This window comes from Schistocerca americana, chromosome 8 (genome assembly GCF_021461395.2).
Source record: "Schistocerca americana isolate TAMUIC-IGC-003095 chromosome 8, iqSchAmer2.1, whole genome shotgun sequence".
NCBI classification, from domain to species: Eukaryota; Metazoa; Arthropoda; class Insecta; order Orthoptera; family Acrididae; genus Schistocerca; species Schistocerca americana.
Genome location: NC_060126.1, coordinates 336,233,370 through 336,240,352, shown reverse-complemented (window position 1 = coordinate 336,240,352; position 6,983 = coordinate 336,233,370). Strand labels below are relative to the sequence as shown.

General features: G+C 42.3%; 1 pseudogene; it reads left to right on the top strand.

Moving 5' to 3' along the window:
* Nucleotides 1-2,543: 2,543 nt before the first annotated feature.
* LOC124546082 lies at nt 2,544-2,661 on the top strand (annotated as a pseudogene).
* The last annotated feature ends 4,322 nt before the right edge of the window (nt 2,662-6,983 follow it).

Sequence of the window (6,983 nt, the reverse complement as noted above, 5' to 3'; positions counted from 1 at the left end):
ATTTTATTTTACAATTCCAACTTTATTTCAAACAATAGTGAATGTATACATGAACTATAAAAACCGCAATAATCTCTTTTTAAGTTACTCATCACTGTATAAGTGACATTTTCAGTACTAAAAATACGCCTAACTTGATTACCTACATGACATTCAAAGAAACATACTGTAAATTACAGTCGTTACTCTTCATTATTCACTAACGTCATCATTACTTGAATCCTCGGAAGAGTTTGCATCAGAAACAGATTCATTTCCTCCTTCTCCGTCATTCTTGGTGTCGTTCCAGAGCACATCGTCTTCACTGCCATCCAGAGTATTTGAAATACACCGTTTCTTGAATGATTTTACGATCATTGGTGCTTCGATGAGTTTCCAGGCAGCGGAAACCCAGTGCTCAATAATGTAGGGTACAGCACATTTAATTTTTCCTTTTGTAATACGGAAGTCATTGCCCCAGGAATGATAACAAGGTCACTGGGTAGGCTGTGGATCCTTTTTACGTCGTCAATGACATGACCACGAAATGCATCAAGACAAATCATTGATGGTTGCTTGGAAAGCACACCACACATTTCGGAGCCAGTCAAGCATCAATGTTTCAGTCATCCATCCCTTCTCTTCATTCCGAACAATGATGTCATTAAGTAATAACTTCCAGTTATCCATCCCTTCTCTTGATTCCGATCAATGACGTCATCAGGGAATAACTTCATTTTTCGGAGTCTAGGGTCTTGTTTTTCGCTTGAAGATTAAAAAAAGGGGTAAGTCTGTTCACATCTGCTGTGATTGCCAGCATTATTATTACGTGTTCTCAAAACCAGATTTTGATGATAAGTTCTTTTGTATCCCTCTCGTCAAACGTGTAATTACGTAACATGTCAGACCAAACTGAAGTCTCATCAGCGTTGCTTATTTGGCCCATCGAAAGATTGTTCTTTTCCGACTTGTGACAACATACTGTTGAAATTTTCGAAGTTTCTTCTCAAAATCCAGTGGAAGTTTTTGGCATATTGTTGTACGGTGTCACAGAGACAAGCCCACTCGTTTCATAAAGCTATTAACCCATTCCCGGCTAGACTTAAACTCTTGCTTCGGTATATCAAGAGCTGCAGCCACCTCTTTTGCTTCTTTTGTTATGGTGTCACCGGTTACAGTTTGCCCACTCTTCCTTCTTCATCGGACGAATTCCAAAAATTTTACTTCACCCTCAGCATGTCTTCCTTTGCAAGGTCCAGTAAATTTCTGTCTAGTAGCGGTAGTTGCAAATACTGTAATCCCAATTTCTGTTCCTTCCATAAGCGAACGTTCCTCTCAGCTACATTGAACCCTCTTCCTGCCCTTCTGTTAGCATATTTTTCAGTATGAAGAATTACTTTACGCTTGGAAGTAGCTTCATACAATATTCCTCTCTGCTTGCCTTCAACTTCGTGACTACCTAATGCTAACAAAACGCGAAGCACTGTAGTAGGGCAACAATAATGAAACGAGGCTGAGAAATATAACAATGCGTTGTGATGTACGAGATAATATCTAAATTTCACCGAGAATAGAAAAAAAAAGACACGTGCTATTTGAATCGACGACTAAAGAAAATTTCCTCTCCCGGCAGTAATGGATTTTGTTCTGAAGCTTGAGAACAGAATTCAGCACTGGAAAACCAGCTCTTTTAACTTGATAACCTTTTACCCGATTTGCGTCTTCCTTTCTCTAATTCACACATACCGTACTTACTGTATTTCTTCTTGATGGCGTTTAATACATGTTTTGCTTCTTCATACCACACAGGGTAAGAAATACCGATGAACGATTCAAGTTTGTACTCGAATCTAATGCGCCATCGAATCTTACGCGCACCCCAATTTTGAGGACTTCACATGGTAAAAAAAGTGCGCACTAGACGGAAATTAAAATTCTGGTATATTTACTTTCTTTTTCTGGTTGAAGGAATTTCGGAAAACCGTATTTAGTATCGTCTCTTTACTGGCACTATTATCGGTAATGTTACTTTCTCTCTCGCGCAGTGTAGGTACTGAATGTGTCTTGCTGCTGGTGTAATTCGCGTACGACCAGAATCTCTTCGGGTTTTCTGCCAGATTTTGGAACAGTGTTTCGTTCTGGAAAGTAATAAATGCATCTCGCATTGACATCTGCATTAAATTTCAAGTTTTGGTGAAACCTCACCAGTCTTGATGACGTTACATTCACTTATATTTCCCATGCTTATTTCGTTGCTTCTGCAACAATGTTCCGACCTGATTTGTGTACCATTGGGGAAAAGTACCATGGCTTACTAATTTATTTGCGTCTCTCAATTGTCGTCGATACTGTTTACTTAAATTAGTGCGACAGCTGGTCTACGCATGGTGTAATGGGTTACTTTGGAAGGAGTGAAAATCGCAGTTATTCATATAGTTCGTTACAATTTATCAGGCTCGCAATATTAAATACATCGATGAACCAAAACATTGTAACCACCCGTTTAATAGCGTGTTATTCCACTTTCAGCACAGCAGAGATTCTGGTTGACATAGATGCTACAAGCCAACGGCCTTGCCGCAGTGGTAACACCGGTTCCCGTCAGATCACCGAAGTTAGTCGCTGTCGGGCTGGGCTAGCACTTGGATGGGTGACCACCCGGTCTGCCGAGCGCTGTTGGCAAGTGGGGTGCACTCAGCCCTTGTGAGGCAAACTGAGAAGCTACTTGATTGAGAAGTAGCGGCCCCGGTCTCGGAAACTGACATACGGCCGGGAGAGCGGTGTACTGACCACATGTCCCTCCATATCCGCATCCAATGACGCCTATATGCTGAGGATGACACGGCGGTCGGTCGGTACCGTTGGGCCTTCTCGGCCTGTTCGGGAGTAGTTTAGTAGTTTTAGTTAGATGCTACAAGTCGTTGACACGATCATAGAATTATGTAACATCAGATGTCTAGACACAGGCCAGGCAACATGTGTTCCAACGGGAACATAACAGCCATTTGCTGGCCATGACATCAGTCTGAGTTCACTGTAATCCCCCTCAAACCACTGTAGCACAGATCTGATCTTGCAGCACGAACAGTTATCTGGGAGGAAGATGTCATCGTTATAGAGAGTGACTTCAACCATAAAGCGTTGGAGGTGCTCCACAATAATGTTAACGTAGCTCTCTGCTGTCATGATGACCTCGACTATCCCCACAGATCCCATGGAGGCCCAACTCAATATAATCCATAGAACAATTTTGCTCTCACTGACCTGCGTCTCTGGCACGGTGCATGTTTCGTGTAGCCATTTGCCTGGATGACGACGTGTAAGGACCCAACCGTCGACCTTGTGTAACAAAAAATACGATTCATTCGACGGGCGACAGATTTCGATGGATCCGCGGTGCGTGTCAGCACAGGAATACGTAGTGGTCGTGAGATGTGGTGCTACATGTTCAACAATAGTCTTTAAACGGAGTGCTCAGAAACACTTGTGCATTCACCAGCATTGTACCCTGTTGTCAGATCTGCCACAGAATGCTGCCTATCCCGGATTATACAGTTGGTGATCCTCCGACCTCTACCATTCGCGTAGAGACGTGGTAGTCTATACCATACAGCCTAATCATTACTTCACCATCCTTCAACCACTTTCCATTCGTGTTCACGACAGTAGTGCGCTAACAGGCAATCAGCTTCGCCGTTTCAGAGATTCTCGTTTCCAGCCGCAGCCCTTTGTTAAAACCGCTTACATTAGTGGATTTGGCATCTGCGACCCGTATCTTCCCTATAATGACTGCCCATTCGTGTCTCTTCCCATTACATTGTTTACTTACTGTGCCACGCGCCCCCAACTCCAGCAGGAGGCATACAACAACGCGCTGGGGGCAGCTGTCAGAATTTTTTTGATCCTCAGCGTAAATATGACTTTTCATGCTCGTTTTTCACCTGTTATGTAGCCACACTGTTGAAGACAATACGCTGGAAATAGTATGTGTCGTAAAATATCCAGGAGTAACTGTGCGGAGCGACCTTAAGCAGAATGGCCATATAGAAGAAATAGAGTGAAAAGGAGATAAGCAAATTCATAGGAAGAATCTTAACGAAATGTAACTCATCCTCGAAAGAAGCGGCTTATAAGGCGTTTGTTCGACCCATTCTTGTACACTCTTCATCTGTTTGGGATCCCTATAGGAAAGACTGATTGAAGAGATGGAGAAGATCCAACGAAGAGCGGCACGTTTCGTCACGGGATCGTTTAGCCGGCACGAGAACGAAACGGAGTTGCTCAGCAAACTCCATTGGCAGTCGTTACAAGACAGGCGTTGTACATCACGGAGAGGTGTACTATTGAAATTTCGAGAGAGGTCTTTCCGGAAAGGCTGGGACAACGCATTACCTCCCCCTATATACGTCTCGCGTAACGATCATAAGGAGAAAATGCGGGAAATGAGAGCCAATACAGAGGCTTACCGATAATCATTCTTCCCAAGCGCTATTCTTCAGTGGATCAAGGGGGGGGGGGGGGGGGAGGGCTCAGTTAGTGGTCCAAAAAGGTACCCTCCGCCACACACCATTAGGTGGCTTGGGGAATATCATGTAGATGTAGATGTACTACGTTCATTTAAGTCACATAACTTGCCACCACTGTTGTCCAACTTATATAGAAGGGTAAACACAACAAGAATGAGCTTCATACCAAAGTGCTAATAGACAATAAGTCAAGGTGCCTCAGGGGTGTGTTTCACGTGAGTACGATACCTACAAAGTGCACAATTGAAAAGAAACAGTAGCCACCGGTTGCATCGTGCAATTGATCTAACAAATAAGGAGTAACGACGGAACACCGGAAGACATTTGTCAACGTCATTGTCGAGTCCGACGCACATACCGTGCTAAGTAGCAGCTGAAAAGAGGATGATACAGGTGATAACGGTATTCTTGCTGTCAATAATGGGCTTCTGCACCAGCGCAGAGGTCTCTGATGGCTTCCGGGACAGACACTCTGTAATAGTAGTCGAATTTGCGGTAGTTGAGGTTGTAACCGAACACCTGTACACCGAGACAGGCGTTGCTCTGCTTCTGACCAATAAAGTCGATTCCAACCTTTCGTACGACTGTATTTAATACTCGTGAGTGACAAAATTCTGCTTAATTACGATTCGCTTCTCGGACGGTATTGAGAAATCGAGGTTACTAGACTCACAAAGTCTCTCGAATACCGTTACGCTGATTTCACTCTGGAGACTTCGTCTCGGTGATACAGCTGTGCGCGGCTATCAGGCGTTTGATCCCCGCGGTTAAATTGACAGCACGCGCCTGAACCATGTGGCAGAAGCTCTGTGGCAAGTGCAGTCTGTGTGCTTCTGCGAGCCTGTTACGTAATGGGTTCTGACGAGGAAATGTTGCTTTTCACATTGCTACTGAAAAGAAAACACAGACACCAGCAACATCAACGAAAGTGCTGGATGCATCCTCTGTAAACTACTCGAGAGGAACACGGACTTCCCATTTTTACAGTTTATAAGGAATTCTGAGAAAGTTCTGCAGAATTCTTTCAGTGACTCAGAATATCTGTGAAATCTTATGATAAGCTATGTGGTGTGCCGAAGAATGATCTAACATAGGAAAAGTATGCACATGAGGAATAGTAAATCAATAGAAGAAAGATTAGCGATAAGGTAAATAAATTGCTTATTTCTCATATAAACTTACCTTTTCAAGTACGTTTAGCACGAACGTTTTAATATTTACGCTATTTGATATACTTGGACATGGAGTGGATGCAAGACCAGTCATGTGATTGTTTGAATATAATGGCACTGTTATGCGTAACGTGATGTGAGTATTACAGTTTTCTAGTGAACTATAAAATCTCCTGCACTTTCTCAAAACTGACATTATTGCAAATTTAGCGTCCATCTTCAAATGCTGTGGCACAAATTTCAAATCATCTAATAATGACTTTAAAAAATGCTTATCAGTGTCATCTACTTCAGGCTTTGATTTTTCTCCTTGATGTTTGCTGTAAGTACCTGAAACAATTTCTCCTCTTGTGTCATTCCTCGTCTGTTACGAAAACTGGAGGCAAATCCATCCTGTAAATAAGAATAGTAGCCACATCAGTATGAACAACAGCTTCTTCCAACTGGGCTGGTTTAGTGGCAATTACAGGTGACAAGAAATTAGCGTGTCAGAATATACATATGGTTGGTTCTGCAGATGAATCACTTTCTGAAGCTTTATTCTTGTTGAGTTCCCTTGAGTAATAGTCACGAAAGTTCTTCCACCTCTTCTGTATCTGTGTGGTTGCAACAACACAAAAGTCTCGAATTTCACGTACCTTGCTACAGGCTGTACATTTACAGAGCTGCATCATTCCTTCACATGTGATATTTCCACTATATTCTTAATCATGAGATACGTGTCTCAGGAAATATAGGATAACTTATAAAGCGTATGCATGCCACCTGCATCGGAGGAAGGCTGGATTTATACAGCAGGAAAGTTTAAAATTCACGCTGATTTTCCGAATTGCCTTGGTGCAATTGCTGGGAAGCTTGTAAGAATTGTTAAACCAGGACACCGTGGCTCTTTACACCACAACTACAAAAACTATTTAATTGGTGTTGCGAGAAGGTTTTGACGCTGATTACTGCTTTACATTCATAGACGCAGGTTCATATGGAAAAACTGGACATTTACAAATTGATAAAAACGGTGGAGTTTATAATATAATGAAAGATAATAATTCAAATTTGCCAAATCCTAGTCCTGCGTCTCTTTCAAGCGAGTCACTTCCATTCTTCTTTATCAGAGATGAAGTATTTGCTCTTACAGACGACATGCAACGTCCGTACAGTGGAAAAATTTTGCAGAGAAAAGTAAAGTTTATAACTACAGTTTAGCGAGGGTGTGTCGCCACTTAGAGTACACTTTCGGGATCTTATCCAATGAATGGCAAATATTTCATTGCTTTTTAAATATGAAGGATTTTTTGGAGTAATGGTT